General features: G+C 43.3%; 1 protein-coding gene across 2 annotated transcripts in view; it reads left to right on the forward strand.

The window, feature by feature from the left end:
- The window catches only part of SPTB (spectrin beta, erythrocytic), a 143,213-nt gene that overhangs the window by 34,542 nt on the left and 90,055 nt on the right, over positions 1-18,616 (forward strand). The window contains exon 2 of one of the 2 annotated variants that reach the window (XM_017892442.1): positions 4,374-4,474. The exons of the other annotated variant lie outside the window; for it this stretch is intronic. The gene's annotated coding sequence lies outside the window, so the exon portion shown is untranslated. The remainder of the gene's footprint in view (positions 1-4,373; positions 4,475-18,616) is intronic. 2 annotated transcript variants of the gene reach the window in all.

Raw genomic sequence — 18,616 nt, forward strand, 5'->3', positions numbered from 1 at the left:
ACCTACTTCATGCATAAAATGTAGAGTGGGTTTTTTCTGGAAAATCAATTTTGGCCTGAAATGCCTGACCATGAAATGTATTTAATAAATAACACACACACAGCTTAAAAATTAAAATGATAAAATTTTTAAAGAGTTGAAAATAATTTGGCTCAACAATGAAGAGAATAGACGAGCCCATGGCAGAACTCATTTCACAAAGTTGGGGAAACATACAGGGAAACTTCTGATCCCTAAAACATGATAATTTCTTATTGTCAAAGGCTGGTACAGCTTGGCAGCTTTGTAAGTTGGGTGATCCTGCTGTCTCCTGATTCTGGTGTCACAACATTTTGCTTTTCATCTCTAGAGTCCTGTAGTTTGGTAAAACTTTAAGTTTGAGAGTTCAACGCAGTGCTCAGAAGACATTTGTTGGATGAATTCATCACTCATACTCCAATTTGGTTCTCTTTTTGTAACTGATGAGGCTGAGGAGAGTGGCAGGTATTTTCGTCAAAGGGCTAAGACTATAACTTGTAAATAGGTACTTAGTTTCCAAAGACACACAGCCACTTGTGCCACACAGCCAGTACCTGTTCTGTATTCATGAACTTTACATCTGTGTTTATGATGTTTGTACCAATGGGCACACATAGAACTACCAATCTTTTGGCGGGCTAAGCGGCTACTTCTGTTCAAAGGAAAAAACTTGCTAAGTGGCTATTTTCTGATAAGGATGTCCACATGTAATGGGTGTAGCAAACTGTGTAGGGCACAAAAGAGATAATGACAGGGAGCAGGCTAGTTCTGCCATGCCCAGATAGTGAGGATAGGAGGAGCTGATTCTGTATAGCCAGTCTAGCCTGGTTTGGTTATGGATTACTTTGGATCTTTCATTTCTCAGTGCTTTGCTTGTTTTCCATGTCCATCTCTCTCTTTAACAGGGGAGTATTGTATGCAGTGAGAGCAAGAGCTCAAAGACTTGGGATTCTGAGTCTTATTTCTGGTCAGGTTAATGACGTGAAATGCTCAGAGGTTTTAGGAAGATCATCTTCTTCTCCATCTCCAAAGTTGCATGCTGCGGTCACAAAGGGAATGGGAGGCAGACATCTTTCCAGACACTGAGATCAGGTAGAATCTCTGGAATGTGATTTGGATGTATTTTGGAAGTGCTGGGCTATTTTTAGTAGAAATGGGATAGGGAGTTGGGGAGAATAGTAAATCTGACTTACAGAGAGTAGATGTTCATGGGACGTCATAGCCTCTTCTTCATGTTACTTTTCAATTAAAGCCCTGCTAAATGTTAACGTGAATTGCTGGACTGTTATTAACAAAGCTGAAATTTATCATTAGAGACAATTCATCCTCAAGTTCTGCTGTCAGACCAGCATCAGGCTTCTCATAGTTGTGTGACTTTGGGCAAGCAGCTTAACTTCTGTGAGCTTCAGTTTCTTCATTTATAAAATGAAGAAGTGAAAATCACTCACAGGAGAGCACCGATGATGAAAGGCGGTCTGTATGTCAGGCACTTAGCATGGTGCTAAGTACTCACTAATCATGGTTGTTTCATTGTTGTTAGGGGTGATGGTATTCTACAAATGTCTGTTGTTGGAGATGTAAATTCCTATTGTGTGTTGGGACCTGGTCTCTTCACACATAGGTGAATAATTCACAACTGAGGACATGCATTTGCTGGCAGTTAAGGGTAACTATAATAATAAAGACAGGCTGGGCTTTCTAGCTCTCTCTTTTATTTTTTTTCTCATGACTCCTGCTAAGCACTCTTGGAGATCATGGCCATCACATTCTTCATGAAGATTCTCCACCCAGACTGGATGTACCATTTTGAGGACGGGTAGGTCCACTCTTGTTGGATCTCAACTGCAACCTTTTTTGTTGGGATTTGCTAAAGATCTGGCATATGTCACTTTTATAATTAAAAACAATTTAATAAAACACATTAGGGTGGCTGAAAGGAAATATCCCAAATTAACTATGGTCCTATCTGAACATAGGCTAATGCACAGCTCTGCGCTGGGATGGGAGGCTGGTGGTGGTGATGGTGCTTAGAGAGTCCGGTCAGGAGAATGGGTAAATTCTGCATTGAGCACAGAATGGTTCAGGGCAAGGCACATGGGCTAATGCTCAGAGCAGGTGGTGACTATTGCTGTGCTCCAAGCCTGGCGAGGGGTGTTGCCAAGGTGAGCAGGCAGCATTCTGTCTGTGCACACCCACTCTTCTCTCCCAGTCCTGCTCCTCAGTTTGGCTTGACAGCTGATGGCCTTTATCCAAAGAAGGCAGCTGCTGGAGGAAGCCTAAAGCCTGTCCTAACTCTTGACAAAATGTCACACTCATGCCTTTTTTCCTAGCACCAGAGACTAAGGGTTGTGATGGAAACAAGGGAGCTGCAATAGGGCTGTGACCAAGTGGAAATGAGAGAGTAAGGAATTTACTGCTTTGCTTGTTGTGAAGAACGGTGGCAAACATTCAAACATTGGTTTGGGTTTGTTTTTTTTTCCCCCCAATGAAATATAAAAACATCTTTTCCTATTTTTTTGGAGGGAAAGGAGGGGGCAACAACGTGACAGACCTTGAGTAGTAACTGTGTGACCGCTCTGCATCCTGCCCTGAGCATCCCTTCTGTAGACATGTCTCAGGAATCACAGGAGAGATGTGATTGCTTCTTCATGTCTTCTCCTGGACCTGTAAAAGCCTTCAGAAGCACAAAATACAGGCTGTTTGTTTTCATCAGAAACCTGTCATCCAGTATTTACAGAATCTACACAGATGCCCAAAAAGGGCAAGATGGCCATTACCCATGTAAACACTAGATAGCCTATGTCTGATGTTAAAAATTTTCTACTTGTACATGTCTCCCCTACCCCTTTTTTTTTTTGAGACAGGGTCTCGTTCTGTCACCCAGGCTGGACTACAGTGGTGTGATCACAGCTCACTGCAGCCTCAACCCCAGGCTCAAGTGATCCTCCCACCCCAGCCTCTCAAATAGCTGGGACTATAGGTGTCTGCTACCATGCCTGGCTAATTTTTTATTTTTTATAGAGACAGGGTCTCTCTATGTTGCCCATGCTGTTCTCAAACTCCTGGGTTCAAGTGATCCTCCTGCTTTGGCCTCCCAAAGTGTTGGGATTACAGACATAAGCCACTGCATCCAGCCTATATGTCCCCATTTTTTTTTTTTTTTTTTTTTGAGACAGAGTCTCTCTCTGTCGCCCAGGCTGGAGTGTGGTGGCCGAATCTCAGCTCACTGCAAACTCCGCCTCCCGGGTTCCCATCATTCTCCTGCCTCAGCCTCCCGAGTAGCTGGGACTACAGGCGCCCGCCACCTTGCCCGGCTAGTTTTTTGTATTTTTTAGTAGAGACGGGGTTTCACAGTGTTAGCCAGGATGGTCTCGATCTCCTGACCTCGTGATCCGCCCGTCTCGGCCTCCCAAAGTGCTGAGATTACAGGCTTGAGCTACCGCGCCCGGCCTATGTCCCCATTTTTAAGTGCCACAAGTAGAGGGGGGTGTAGTTGCCGTTTTATAATTGGAGAAACTGAGGCACAAACAGGGCTAACAATTTGTTCTTCTGGGCTGTGGAAATAGCAGCAGCCTTAGAGCAATGTTTGTAGACCACACAGATTCAGAGCCTGTATACTCATTGCCTGACACTCTATTAAGGACTTTAAATACATTATCTCATTTGATCCAAACAGCAGTGCTGTGAGCTGATGACTATTATTAACTTCATCTTATAGATGAAGAAATAGAGGCTTACAGACTTTAACTAAATGGCCTAGGGCCTCCCAGCTACTAAGTGGCCAAGTCTGGAGACACCCCCAGGCATTCTAACTCCAGATATACCTAACCACTATGCCGTACTGCCTGGTTCACGTCCCCAGATCAAAGTCACCTTAGTCTACTATTTCTGCCATGAAATCCCCTGCCTGCTACCCTCTGGCTCTTTCTGGAAACTGGCTCCAGCCCTTGCTGAATGAAGGAGTACTGCTACCATGTACTAGGAAACGAGGTGTGGCAAGCGTTTTAGAGTTGCTTGCAGACTATTTTAGCAATGACCACTCACTTCCCTGCACCTTTCAAATGACCTATGCTGGCTTATGTGTCCACCACCATGGCCCCGCACACGCGCCTTCCTGGGAACGGCAGGCACTTGGCAGCTCTTCTGCCCCTTGCTCTAGGCAAGTTGTTTGGAATCAGGCCACTTTAAGAGAGGAATGTGGTGGCAGTTACTTTGCAAGCAGCTCAGTGTGACTATTGGTAAGGCACTGACATGCTGTTCAGTGGAACTTCTGAGTAGCCCAGTGACAGTGCTCAGAACTGGGGGTGCTCTTGTCCCGGGTGCTTCCAGATAACATTTGCCGTACTCTTTAACAGATATGAGGAGAGTGTTATCAAACTGCAACACCTTGGGACACCTTCTGCAAGAAACTCTCTTCTAGTTCCATACGCTGGGGTTTCCCTTCTTCTGCAAATAGGTAAATGTGTGCTGTGTTAAAGAAAGACCCCCCCCAAAAAAATGTGGAATGTCAGAGGGCAGCTGGGAGATTGGACATAGACATTTCCCTCTGACTCTGCCACTGGTCTGTCCCGGGAATGTTACTCACAATGCTTTCCTATCTTCTCTACGTCTGTGTCGATTTCGGGGAAAAAGTGCTTGGCAATCCTCACAAGAAATGTGGATCTGACGCAGGCTAGAGACCCAGTGCATTCTGTGTTTTGAAATCTCAGGGTGTGGATTAGCTGTGACCCTGAAGAGCCTCCTGGGCCTCCAGCGCAGATCGTCTTTCTTTCCTGTTGCCTTTCTTGATGCTCTTGTTGCCTGGTGTTGAGCTGGAAGTGGAAGAATTCGTCTCAAATGATTTAAAAACTGTTTATAACCTCCCCACTCCTTTGATCTCCACATTCCTTCCTGCAGAGGGCTTGGGTCCGGCTCGGTTGACAGGGCAGTGATCACAGGAGGTAAGGGCAGGGGCTCTGACCCAGACTGCCTGTGTTTGAATCCTGGCTCTGTCATTTACAGGCTGATGTACTGGGGCAAGTCACTGAACCCTCTAAGCCTCAGTTTCCTGACTTATAAAATAGAGATAAGGAGAGTGGCTTGCACTCAGGGTTGTTCTGAGGAGTCAATGTAATGGGGTTTACAAAATCCAATGCCAGGCACAAGGTAAACTCTCAGTAAATATACAATGACAATAGCTTCATAGCTGGAGAAATTTACTTCCTATTAACTGGGTGAGGAAACTGAAGCACAGAGAAAAGCAGTTTTTCCAGCTGTGCCAATAAGAAATGTTTAAATTACCTTCCTGACTGTAAGCTCCTTGAGGATAAGGAATACATATATAGCATCCCTTTGGGAAATATTTGGTTAATTAAATTGATGTTTATAATGGTACTGTCTTGTATGGCAATAGCAGCAAGTTGTACAGGCCCTATCCACCTCTCTGTCCTGTGGTCTCCTCCCTAGAGGACTCTGCTCTATCGCTGATCTCTCTTCTGTGTAGCCCAATGTCGATCACATCAACAGACTCCAGAAGTAAGGAGCTCAGTAAGTGTGTGTCAAATGTGAAGGGATGGTGAAGAAAGGGCTCTGTGGGTCACAGCTCAGCCAGGTGAGGTGTGTGAATAGGTTCTCTCCTTCAGGTAACAAGAAGCTTCTTAGAATAGCCTCATAGTTCTTTTGGGGAACTGGTCCACTGCAATAATGAGTGCAGCTTTAATAATTCACTCCACAAATTCTGAGGTTGCATCTTACATGATTTCAGAATTACGTATTTGACCATGCCTTTGTGGCAGTCCTTGTAACTTTCAAGACTTTTGCTTTTTTAGTATTTATAAAAGATGCTTTGAGACCTTTAAAGCATGAATCTAAACAAATGTCACAAAAAGTCTTTACTCTCTTGGCTTTTGCTTTCATAAGCAGGAAAGGCTCAAATAATGATGTTAGCATCATGGGGTATTCTCAATGGCCAGGAGAAAGGTGAGAAGTAAACAATTCACTTGGAGGGATCTTAAGGTGAAAATGGGCCATTAGCAGTCTTTCCCCATCTTCTGAAAAGGCAGAGCTTTTCTTCTAAATGGGAACATCATGGAGCAGAGCACATAACAAACTCTCAGAAGACATGAGTTCAAGCGTTGGTTCTGCCAAGAAAGGAACTTGATCTCTAAGTCTTAGTTTGTTTAACTGAAACTGAAATTAATAGTACCTTTCCCACCTGTCTCACAGGGTCATAAGCAGATCAGAGAGAAATTACAGGAGATAACTTTCTGATAGACATCGTTTACATAGACAATAAAGATCATCATCATTCCCTTTTATCAGCACCCAGCTCAGATGCCGTGTCTTCCATGAAGCCTTCTTTAATTTCTGTAGCTTAAAGTATTCTCTCTGACTCTGAAATTCTATGGCACTTATTTATGCCTCTCTCTTGACACTTACATAGCTCTATCTTGTTGTATCATTATTTATACCATGTGTTAGGCAACCTTAGGGAAGAATTCATAAACTTCCACTATAGAATCTTGCTCAAGAAAACTCTTGCATTATTTAAAAATAAATTACAATAATTATTTGACATTTTTCTCATCAGAGCAGTTTATGGCAATGGGACTGCCAGGTAGTAAGTGCTCCATAATTATTTGCTTTTAATCTTTTCATTTATGTTTATTTATATTTTTAGTTTTAATATGTTGCTTTTATGTATATCAAAGCATAATTTACGTACAGTAAAATTCACAAATTTCTATAGGTTTTGACAAATATATATAGTTGTATCACCACCATCAAAATCAACCTCCAAAATTCCCTCATGCTCCTTTCTGTCAACCTATTTCCCCAACACTACAATCCTAACCCCTGGCAACCACTGATTTGTTCCTTGTCCCTATAGTTTTGCCTTTTCTAGGACAGCATATACATTTAATCAGACAGTGAGCAGCCTGTTCAGTCCAGCTTCTTTTGCTTAGCAGAATGCATGTGTGATACATCCATGTTGTGTATATAACAATTCTTGCCCTTTTACCACTGAATAGTAGTCTGTTTTGTAAGTGTACCACAATTGGTTTATCTATTCACCAATCTGATGAACATTTAGGTTGTTTCCAAGTCTTAGTCAGTACAAATAAAGCCACTATAAATATTTGCATAGAGGCTTTTTTTTCTTTTTCTTTTTTGAAACAGTTTCACTCATGTCGCCCAGGCTGGAGTGCAGTGGTGTGATTTTGGCTCACTGCAACCTCCACCTCCCAGGTTCAAGCAGTTCTACTGCCTCAGCCTCCCGGGTAGCTGGAATTACAGGCACACACCACCACCCCAGGCTAATCTTTGTATTTTTAGTAGAGATGGGGTTCCACCATTTTGGTCAGGCTGGTCTCAAACTCCTGACCTCAGGTGATCCACCCACCTTGGCCTCCAAAGTGTTGAGATTACAGACGTGAGTCACCGCATCCAGCCCTAAATATTTGCATAGAGGCTTTTGTGTGAACATGTTTTCATTTCTCTCAGGTAAATACCTGGGAATGGAATTGCTAAGTCATATGGTAAATATGGTATGTTTAACTTTATAAGAAACTGTAGAACTTTTTTTTTTTTAAGCCACTCTAATAGATATAGAGTGGTGCCTATCTGTGGTTTTAATTTACATTTTCCTAATGACAAATGAATTTGAGCACACTTTCATGTGCTTATTTGCTATTATATTTCTTTTTTTTGGTAAAGCATCTGTACAAATCTTTTGCTCATTTTAAATTGAGATTTTTTTTATTGATGAGTTTTGAGTTTTTTATATATTCTGAATACAACTACTTTATCAGATACATGTTTTGCAAACATTCCTCCTAGTCTATGGCTTGTATTTTCATACATTTTTAATTTTGGTGGTCAAATTGATCAAATCTTTCTTTTATGATACCTGATCTTTTATGGATTATACTTTTAGTGTTTAAAATATTTTGCTTAACCCAATGTCACAAAGATTTTCTTCTGTTTTTTTATGGAAATTTTATGGTCGTAGGTTTTATATTTAGATCAATAATCCAATTTGAATTAATTTCTGTACATGGTATGAGGTATGGGTCAAGGTTCACTTTTTTTGCATATGGGTATCCAGTTGTTCCAGTGGAATTTGTTAAAAAGACTATGCTTTCTCCATCAAGTTGTTTTTGTACCTCTGTTGGAAATCAATTGGCTATATATGTCAATCTATCTCTGGACTCTATTCCATTGATATATATGTCTATCCTCTTGCCATACTATTCTATCTTGATGACTGTAGCTTTGTGGTAAGTCTTGAAATCAGGTAATGTAAGTCCTCCAGTTTGGTTCTTCTTTCAAAATGGCTTTGTCTATTCTATTTTCTTAGCCTTTCCATAGAAATTTTAAAAATCAGCTTGTTGACTGGACGCGGGGGCTCACGCCTGTAATCCCAGCAGTTTGGGAGGCCAAGGTGGATGGATCACCAGAGGTCAGGAGTTCAAGACCTGCCTGGCCAACATGGTGAAACCCCATCTCTACTAAAAATACAAAAATTAGCCAGGCGTGGTGACAGGCACCTGTAATCCCGCTACTCGGGAGGCTGAGGGAGGGGAATCACTTGAACCTGGAAGGCAGAGGTTGCAGTGAGCCGAGATCGCACCACTGCATTCCAGCCCAGGCAACAAGAGCAAAACTCTGTCTCAAAAAAGTAAAAATTAAAAAAAAAAATCAGCTTGTTGATTTATCAAAAAAAGTTCTCCTAGGATTTTGACTGGCATTGCTTTGAGTTTATAGATCAGTTTAGAGAGAATTGACATCTTAGCAACATTGATTCTTCCAATCCCTAGGCATGGTATATTTCCCCATTTATTTAGATCTTTGGTTTCTTTCTTTAATGGTTTTAGATCTTGCCCATTTTCTCTTATATTTATAGGTAAGGATGTAATAGTCTGTAGGTTGCTGTTGTTGAGTAAATATTTGAATTCATGAGTATATAAAAGTGTCAACCTACTTGTGAGTGCTTGTCTTGGTTCCATAATTAAATACAAGATGCTAGAATAGGGTTGGAAAATTTATCAAATCTCTTGGTTATGAAGAGGCCAGCAGTAAGAATAAGAGGTCTGAGCCTCCATGAGACAGGAAATCTGGACTTCATTCTGACACCCTCCCCAGGACATTCTTTAACCTTGGACAGCTTCTTCCCCCTGCCAAGGGTCTGCCTCCTAGCACAAGTTATACATTGAGAAGTCTGCATCTTTCAGGGATTCTCTTAGAAGAGCTCATTTTCTCTGTAGCTGCAATAGACAGCTGCCTTTCTTGCATGATTTGAAGGTGCTGAAAAGCCTGTCTGACCAGCCATTTCTCACCCATTGGCCTGATTTGGCTCCTAAATTTCCTCTTGCAAAGATGTCCCTCCTTTGAGTAATATATTATATTTCCATAGGCCTTTATTCAGTTGTGTTCCTTGAGAGGAATACTCTGGCTCCTTAGGAAGGTGGATAGTTACATCTGTTCCATCCAATTAACATGTGCTAATTGAGTACCTACCATGTGCAAGGCACTTTTAAGACCTCCAGGGTGAAAATGGCATCCTTCCCTTCAAGTTTACAACGAAAGGAAATTAGGTTGTCAAAGTCAATTTTGTTTCGAAGTAGGATAACTGGTAGGTCTGAAGGAGCACTGCTTGAGTCATTCAACTTGGAGATTAGGAGGGCAGGGATGTTTGAGGCAGGGACGAAGGAGAAAGAGGGTCACAGAAGGGTCAATGGGGAAATGACAATAAACCCCACCGACCATACCCTTTTTTTCATTTTGCCATGACAGCATATTGAGCAGACCCACAAACTCAATACCGAGAGACACTGTATGTTATTTGTAAATAATACCCTGAGGCAATCTGTTACTATACAGTTTATACATTATTTTCATATAACTTCATTTAATCTGTGCAGCAGCTTTATGTGGTAGGTGGTGAGTGTATTAATTAGGGCACCCTAACTGCTCCAATAAAGACTCCAAAATGAAATTTTATCTTTTGCTCAAATCATAGGTTAATATATCAGTGTAAATCGAAGGGGAGGCTTTGCTCCCGAAAGTCATCCAGGAAATTCAGTTCCTTCCACCTTATGGCCCCATCCTTTAGGTCCTAGGAATTTAGAGCAAAGAGTAAGAATGATGGGGAAGATTTTATAGCTAAGACCTTGAAGTGGTGCACGTCATTTCTGCTCATTCAACCTCACAGCCTCTCCTAACCACAAGGACAACTGGAAGGTGCCTCCAAGCTGTGCGTGCAGAAAGCAGAGTATGGATAATGGTAGACCCCACCAGTCTCCTTTTACAGGTAGGGAAACTGAGGTACAGAGTCATTAACTGAGCTGTAGAAGAACACATCATTGCTAAGTAGGACAGAATTTCAACTTAGGTCTTCTGTTTAGAGAGAATGGGAATAATAATGGCAGTAATAACAATAATAATATCTAACAGTTTGTGAGTGTGGATGGGTATGCAATGGAACAATATACATAAAGGCCTTAGTATGTTTCAGATTCCCTTTCTAGCTCTGAGCTCTGCAACACAATCCTATAAAGAGCCAAGTATCTCTCCTGAGCAGCAGAGTGACAGCAGGAGCTGGTAGCTGGTGGCTGCCTGTCAGCAGAGCCCACCACAGGGCTGAATCGACTCTAGTGGTGGAATGCTGCTCTCCCTGCAGACCTGGGAGATTGTGCACACCAGGAACTGACTCTGGGCTGGGTGAGGTGGCTGGTGCCTATAATCCCAGCACTTTGGGAGGCCGAGGCAGGCAGATCATCTGAGGTCAGGAGTTCGAGACCAGCCTGGCCAACATAGTGAAACCCTGTCTCTAGTAAAAATACAAAAACTAGACGGGCAAGGTGGCAAGTGCCTGTAATCCCAGCTACTCAGGAAGCTGAGGCAGAAGAATCATTTGAACCCAGGAGGCGGAGGTTTCAGTGAGCAGAGATTGCACCACTGCACTCCAGCCTAGGTGACAGAGTGAGACTCTGTCTCAGAAAAAAAGAATGGACTCTGGAGTGCCTGAAGAAGCTGGACTTAATTTTGCTCAGTACCAAAGCTGCCTCTTGCAGGCACCTTCCCAAATGTTCCCAGGGGACAGCCCCACTGAGTCAGGCTAGGTATGCCGGCCAGGGGTGAGAAAAGCTCTAGCCAGCACCTGTTCCCTCAGGAGTCCTTGTGGGCCCCAGCAACTTTTAAAAGATGAATTTTCACTTAATTCTTTTGAAAGCTCTAACATGAATGAATAAGTAAATTGGCACCCATAACTTATATATTATTTACAGGTTAGACTTTTAAAATAGCTCTTTTTGTTTGGAAACCATTCTAAGACTGACATTTCTGTGACACGAGAAAGAAACTATAAAAGACTTCTCAACTAAGTAAGGTAGGGCTTCCCTGTCTAGAAAAGTTCTGCATGTGAAGCTGCTGCTTTTATCAATTTTTTGGGTGAGGAAATTGAGGTGTGGGTTGAGTCAAAGCTGTCCTAAGGGATTTCAAGATTTGTAGAGATTCGGGCGGGACACAGTGGCTCATGCCTGTCATCCCAGCACGTTGGGAGGCCAAGGTGGGTGGATTGCTTGAATCAGGAATTCCAGACCAGCCTGGCCAACAAGGTGAAACACCGCCTCTACAAAAAATACAAAAATTAGCCGAGTATAGTGGGACATACCTGTAGTCCCAGATGCTTGGGAGGCTGAGGTGGGAGAACTGCTTGAGCCTGGGAGGCAGGGATTGCAGTGAGTGGAGATCGTGCCACTGCACTCCAGCCTGGGCAACGGGATTGAAACCTTGTCTCAAAAAAAAAAAAAAAAAAAAAAAAAAAAAAAATTTGTAGAGTTGGTAGGAGTTTGGGCCCTGTTGCCACTGCCCATCCCTTTTGCCACACAGTCTAGCAGGAGAGGAAGAGGTGGTTAACAATGTGTGGTTGAGCCAGGCATGGTGGCTCACAACTGTAATCCCAGCACTTTGGGAGGCCAAGGCAGGTGGATCATCTGAGGTCAGGAGTTTGAGACCAGCCTGACCAATATAGTGAAACCCCGTCTCTACTAAAAATACAAAAATTAGCCAGGCATGGTGGCGGGCACCTGTCCCAGCTACTTGGGAGGCAGAGACAAGAGACTTGCTTGAACCCAGGAGGCGGAGGTTGCAGTGAGCTGAGATCACGCCACTGAACTCCAACCTGGGTGACAGAGCGAGACTCCATTTCAAAAAAGAAACAAAAAAGCAATGTGTGGTTGAGGCAGGAGGAGTGACAGGGACAATGTCAGGGCATTGATGATGAATCCACAGTGCTACTGCAACATGCTGTGCTTCCAACCTTCTCGACACCTTGACCTCCAAATTGGCCTCCACATGGTGTGTCCTCTGTGGGAACTGCTTTTATCTTCTTAAAAAGCAGCACTCTGCATTTCTCAGTTCTCATCCATTTATTCAACAAACGATCTTTAGCTCATTTCATGTACCTGGCATTACGTTGGGCTGTTGGGATAAGAAGAATGAATAGGAATAAGAAGAATGAATATGGATGGTCCCTGACCTCAGGTAGCTTACAGTCAGTCTGGGAGAGACAGAGAACTAGACTATGCTGCTACAGTGTGGCAAGTGCATTGATGAAGATGAGCACGAGTGTGATGGGAACACTAAAGAAACACCCGACCTCTGCCTGCTGCAGGGGATGGTGGTAGAGGTGGGAGGTTTCCTTTTTTTTCTTTTTTTTTGAGATAGACTCTTGCTCTGTCACCCAGACTGGAGTGCAGTGGCCCAATTTTGGCTCACTGCAACCTCTGCCTCCTGGGTTCAAGTGATTCTCCCACCTCTGCCTTCCCGAGTAGCTGGGACTACAGGTGTGCACCACCATGCCCAACTAATTTTTGTATTTTTAGTAAAGCCTGTGTTTCACCATGTTGGCCAGGCTGGTCTCGAACTCCTGACCTCAGGTGATCCACCCGCCTCGGACTCCCAAAGTGCTGGGATTATGGGCGTGAGCCACCGCGCCCAGCAGAGATGGGAGGTTTCTTGAAGGAAATGAGGCTGGGCTGAGTTCTGATAGAGAAGAAATTATTCTGTAAAGGAGCGAGGATTTTTCGGGCTTAGGGAATAGCATGTGCAAAGAACATGTCCAGAGAGAGCCAGGGACCTAAATGGAGTTCCTATGGCTGGATGTAGGATTGGAGAAGTTGGGGGGAAGGATTGGATGGAAATAGTAATCAGGGAGGGACTAGATCACAAAGAGCTTTGTCTCTGATTTATTATGGGTTTTAAACTCCCTTCTGAGATAGAGAAAAGCTGTTAAAGTATGTAAGTGATGTTATCTTTGTATTCTAGGATGACCTCTCTGGCTTCAGTGTAGAAAATGGGCTAGTGTGGTAGGCCAAAGAACAAATATAGATACAAAGACCAACAGAAACCGCTAGACTTGAGAAGACAGTGGCCAGAAGTGTGGGGAGCAGTGGAGATGGAGAAGAACAGAGATTGGAGAGATAGAAAAGGGGCTGGTGTGATGAGAGGGAAGAAGGGCATGGAGCACGATCTGAGGTTTTGGTGTGGGCCACTGGGATGTTGACAGACAGGAAGCATGGCAGGAAAAATGGGAAAAGGATGAGCATAGATTCCACTGGGGGTTAGGGTGAACATGAGGGGCTTGTGGGCTTTCTAGGTGGATGTTCTGAAGGCGGGTGGACACGATGAATTCAGAATATTTGAAAGTCATTAGCATAAGATGGTAATTCAAGTCATGGGAGTGAAGGAAATAGCCTAGGAACAGTATGTAGACAGAGGAAGAAGTGGAGGGGCCCAGGAGATAACTTGGGGGACCATCACTATTTAAGAGACAGGCCAAGGAAGAGATAGCCTACAGAGAAGGCCAAGGAGGAAGGGCCAGAAAGTTAAGAAGGGACAAGGAGTGTGTCCTGGAAGACAAAGGAAATGATTTCAGAAAATTTTGGAATCGCTGACAGAGCCTAATGCTGCTAAGTAAGATAAGACCTGAAAAGTATCTCCCGCTTTAAGTAACAAGGAAGGGAGGTATCAGCTATTTTGGCAAGAATAGCTTCATGAAAGCTAGATTTCAGTGAGTTGAGGAGTGACTTGAGGATGGGATGAAGAAGCTAGAAGCTACCATGAATATAGATAAGTACACTGTATCTATTTTTACCTCTGGAGTGGAGGGCTGAGGTCATCATACTTCTCAGTTCATCATCATTTTCCAGGCAAGGCCCTTCTCTGTGGTTGGTTGGTTGATTGATTGATTTCCTTTTATTTCCATTTTCCTTTTCTATTCTCTTCACTCCACATAAAGACAACCATTTTTATATGTTTAAGAGTTTTCCTTTAATTTGCATATGTCCTTGTATGGGTATTGGCTTATATGCACATATTTTTAAATTATGCCAATGATGTTACAGATCTCATTCTGTTTCCTATGTGTTTTGTTCAGCACTGTTTCTATGATCCCCCAGCATTGCCACGTGCACTCCACGTGTTCATTCACTGCATTTTACCTGGCCCTGCCCCAGTGGTGGACGCGCAGGTTATTTCCACCTGCCAGCCACCACAATCAATGCCTCAGTAAACATTCTCGCATATGTCCCCTTCTAGGCCTGTGCGAGTAGAGTCACACTTAGCCTGCCTGAGTCCTGGCAGACAGCCCGCCAGAATGGCTGGGCCAGTCCACACTCCCGCCAGCAGTGCACAAGGCAGCCCCTTTCCACATCAGCATCTACGTTCAGCATGACCCAGCTTGCTAATGTTTGCCTGTGGGATCTCCTTGTTTTAATCTGCATTTCTCAGGTTACTCATGGGCTTGAGTATCTCTTCTTAGGGTTTTAGCTTTTTAGGTTTTCACTTCTATGAATTACCCATTCATGTCCTTGGCAACTTTGTCAAGAATTTTGGCTCTGAAAGAAAGGAGAGAGAAGATGGCAAGAAGGACTTTTGCTAAAGATGGGAAAGACCTGTGCATATGAAAATGAAGGCGGAAGAGAGAAAAAGCTAGAGATTCATGTTTCTCCCAGGATTTGAGGAATGGGCAGCAGGAAGGAATGCAAAAATCTGACCTCCCTTGGCAGTGGCAGTGAGGTTGGTGGGAGGAAGTGGCAGTGAGGTTGGTGGGGAGGAAGTGAGACTGAGGAGGGGGAGTCGGTGCATGTGTCACCACCAGCTTTCCCTGAGCCCATCTTGCCTGCCCCCTCCATTTGAGGGGGAAAAGAGGCAGCCGGGGATCCGTGGGGTTGGATAGGAGAGAAAAGGCAACCTCACTCAGATTCTGAGAACATGATATACGTGTGTTTCTAAATGTTTGAAAATTGTTTTTGTTTTAAATTTTAAGGGGATGGGAGAGGTAGCTAAATATCAGGGTATGGGATGTGGCATAAATAAAGTTGTCAAGGCACATGACACCATGGTGGGGACAGGGGCCATGTGAGCCCTCCTGACTAAAGCAGAGTTCACATAAAGGAGAGTGTGAGCTCAGCACCAAATGGTGCAGGACTTTGGATTGGACTGCACTGCTGAAAGCTTACAGAGTAGGGGTGTGTCAGCATGAGGGGCCATGCAGGAGGGACTGTGAAGGGACTGAGTACAGACAGAGATGGACCAAGTGGGAAGAGATGAGGGCCTGAGCGAAGTAGAACTTTAAAACATAAAGAAATGACGAATGAAAGACCCTGTCAGAGGCTTAATGACTAGCCTTGGTGATTAATAAATATTGAATAAACACTCAGTACATGTACATGGGATAACTGAGTATGTGGGTCAGGGAATATGATGGGATAGAAGGCTTTAAAAAGGCTCTGGAAGGCAGAGGTTGCAGTGAGCCAAGATCGTGCCACTGTGCTCCAGCCTGAGCAACAAGAGTGAAACTCCGTCTCAAAAAATAAAATAAAAATAAATAAATAAATAAAAAGACTCCAGAGTTTGAGATCAGGTCTGTAGGATGAGGATAATATTTACTGAGCACCTACTAAGTCCCAGTCCCAGTACTAGGCACTGGAGTACAATAATGAAAAAGACAGACATGACAGACATGGCTGCTGCATATAAGGAGCCTATAGTCTAGGCACTGAGAGGAAAAGAAAAAAAAAAGAGAAAACAGACAGATACATGAATAATTACAATTATAATAAGTTCTATAGAGTTAAGCAGATTGTCAAAAAGACTGAGGCTAACAGAGCGGGGAGCTACCTTAGAGAGGGTGACCAGGGAGGACTTCCACAAGAAAGCCATGTCTGAGAAGAGACCTGAGGAATGAGAAGGAGCCAGACATGCAGAGATGCTCCAGAAAGTGTCTGGGGCAGTGGGCACAGCATGCACAAGAGCCCTGAGCTGGGGAGGACATTTCAAGTTTGAAGAACTGAAAGAAGGCTGGCAGGTTACCTGTAGGAGGTGTGGGGAGATGAGCTTGGAGAAGATGGGAAGGACCTTAGGACCATGGGAAAGGGTTGACTTTTATTCTAGGTTCCAGTTGTGCCTAGGGCATATGACTGTATTTTACAAATTTAATTTATTATTCACTGCCAATTTTATCAAAGTTTTTATTATACAAAATTTCAAGCATAAAAAGTAGAGAGAATAGAATCATGACCCCCCATAAGTAGATCACTCCAAGCCAATAACCAACAAGTGGTTTCCCACTTGTTTCATCTGCTTCTTATTTTGCTGAAGCACATTTAAACAAATCCCAGACATCATGTCATGTCCCCTACTACATTTTTGAGCATTGCAAAAAAAACCTCATTTTCTTACATAACCATAATGCCATTATCACATCTAACACAATTGACTAATTCCTAGGTACCAATCAATATTGAGTCTGTAATTCAGATATCCCTGATTGCCTCGCAAATGTGTTTTTTTTTTAATTCAAGATCCAAACAAGGTGCATTATATTTGATTATTACATCTCCTGAGTCTCTTGATCTACAGCAGTCCTCACTCCCTGCCTCTTTTTTGTCTGTTTTAATGCCTCTGACTTGTTGAAGAAGCTGAGTCAGTTGTCTGCAGAATGCCTTACATTCTGGGTTTGTTTCTTTGCTTCCTCATGTGGTTATTTATCTTGATTTCCTATAATTCTTATAAATGGGAAGTTAGCTCTAAAGCTTAATTATTAATAAATTCAGGTTCAACTTTTTTGGCAAGAACATCGTAGGTCATGATGTCCTTCATGTTGCGGCATGTCAGGAGGAACACGTGTCTGATTGTCCTGTTCTTGGTGATACTAAGATTCATCAGTGAGTTTGGGTGTTGAAAACTTGATCCCTTCATTGGAAAATTCACCCATCAACCTATTATCTGATGGGTTTTTAAAATCTTTTCTGAATCAGTTATTACATTATAAATATCATTTCAATGATGATACCAAATAAATTATTCCAATCTATTCTTGACTATTTCCAATGTTGAGACCCCACTACCTCCTGCAGTTTTCATCAGAGAAGAGAGAAATTACTATAGATATTCTGCAAAAGTCCTCATGGCAGAAGAGAAATTGGGCATCCAACTTTTCAACTCAACTGCCATAAAATGTTACTTATTCTGGGAGAGGAGGGCAGTGGCTGTCTTGAAAGAAGTGAGTTGGGAGAGATAAGAGGAGGTAGGACTGGGTCACAAGTTTCTGTAAGTATAGATATTGAGCCCAAGAACCCCCATAGAGGATAATGTTTGAAAACTATTAGGTTGGTGCAAAAGTAATTGTAGTTTTTACCATTGAAAGTAATGGCAAAACCCACAATTACTTTTGTACCAACCTAATATGTATGTAAGAGTATCATCTCTCCCCTCTCCTTTAATGGTTCCCAGTGGAAATTTGCCTCTCTGCAGGATGTGAAGTGCCGATAGATACTGTTACGTTAGAAGGCTGATGGGCCACTCCCTACATCAGAGCTGAGCAGCACCTGTTCCCCAACCAAATCCTGTAAGAACGACTGGAGTTATGATCCCATCCACCCCCACCCCTATTCCAGCAGCTGTAGCATAACTGGAGCCAGTTCTTGGTAGGAGATTTTTCCATGATGAGGGTGGACAAGTTGCAGCATGTAAAGCCCCTGCCGGGTGACAGAAACTGGAGTAGAAGTGTCTGGTAAAGGCCTCACCAAACAGCAGTGGACCAGAATGACCAGGATATTGCAGATGCATGGAGATCCCTGAGTAGCAACCATGGGTAGTAATCTTGGGACTTTAAGCACCCCAAACCACAGTCCATCAGTGATGCACTAATAGCCAGGCTTCGTTGGAATGGGAACTGCAGTGTGAAAAAGCAGAATGTGCTCTGGGGAGGGGAAGCGGCTTGTCCAGGAACTGCTGGTGGTGTCCATTGACTAGAAAGGTCACCCATAGGTGGCATGCTTATCTGGGCCACACCATTACCCCATGATACTGAAACTCCCTGGTTCTGCTGTCCTGGTAGCCCCATGCTCAGTCTTAGCCATATTGAGATTGAGCTGTAATTTCTAGGTGGAGATGTCTGGTAGGCAGATGGAGGTGCCAGACTAGAGCCTGAGAGTAGGGAGGAGGTAAGGGCTGCAGATAGATTTAGAGTAAGTACTCTGCACTGCACGTTTTATTGCTTCTCATTCTAGTGAGTGTGTGCACGTGTGTTTTTGTGTATTTAACTATTCTT

This window comes from Rhinopithecus bieti, unplaced genomic scaffold (genome assembly GCF_001698545.2).
Source record: "Rhinopithecus bieti isolate Rb0 unplaced genomic scaffold, ASM169854v2 scaffold_20892, whole genome shotgun sequence".
Lineage (NCBI taxonomy): Eukaryota > Metazoa > Chordata > Mammalia > Primates > Cercopithecidae > Rhinopithecus > Rhinopithecus bieti.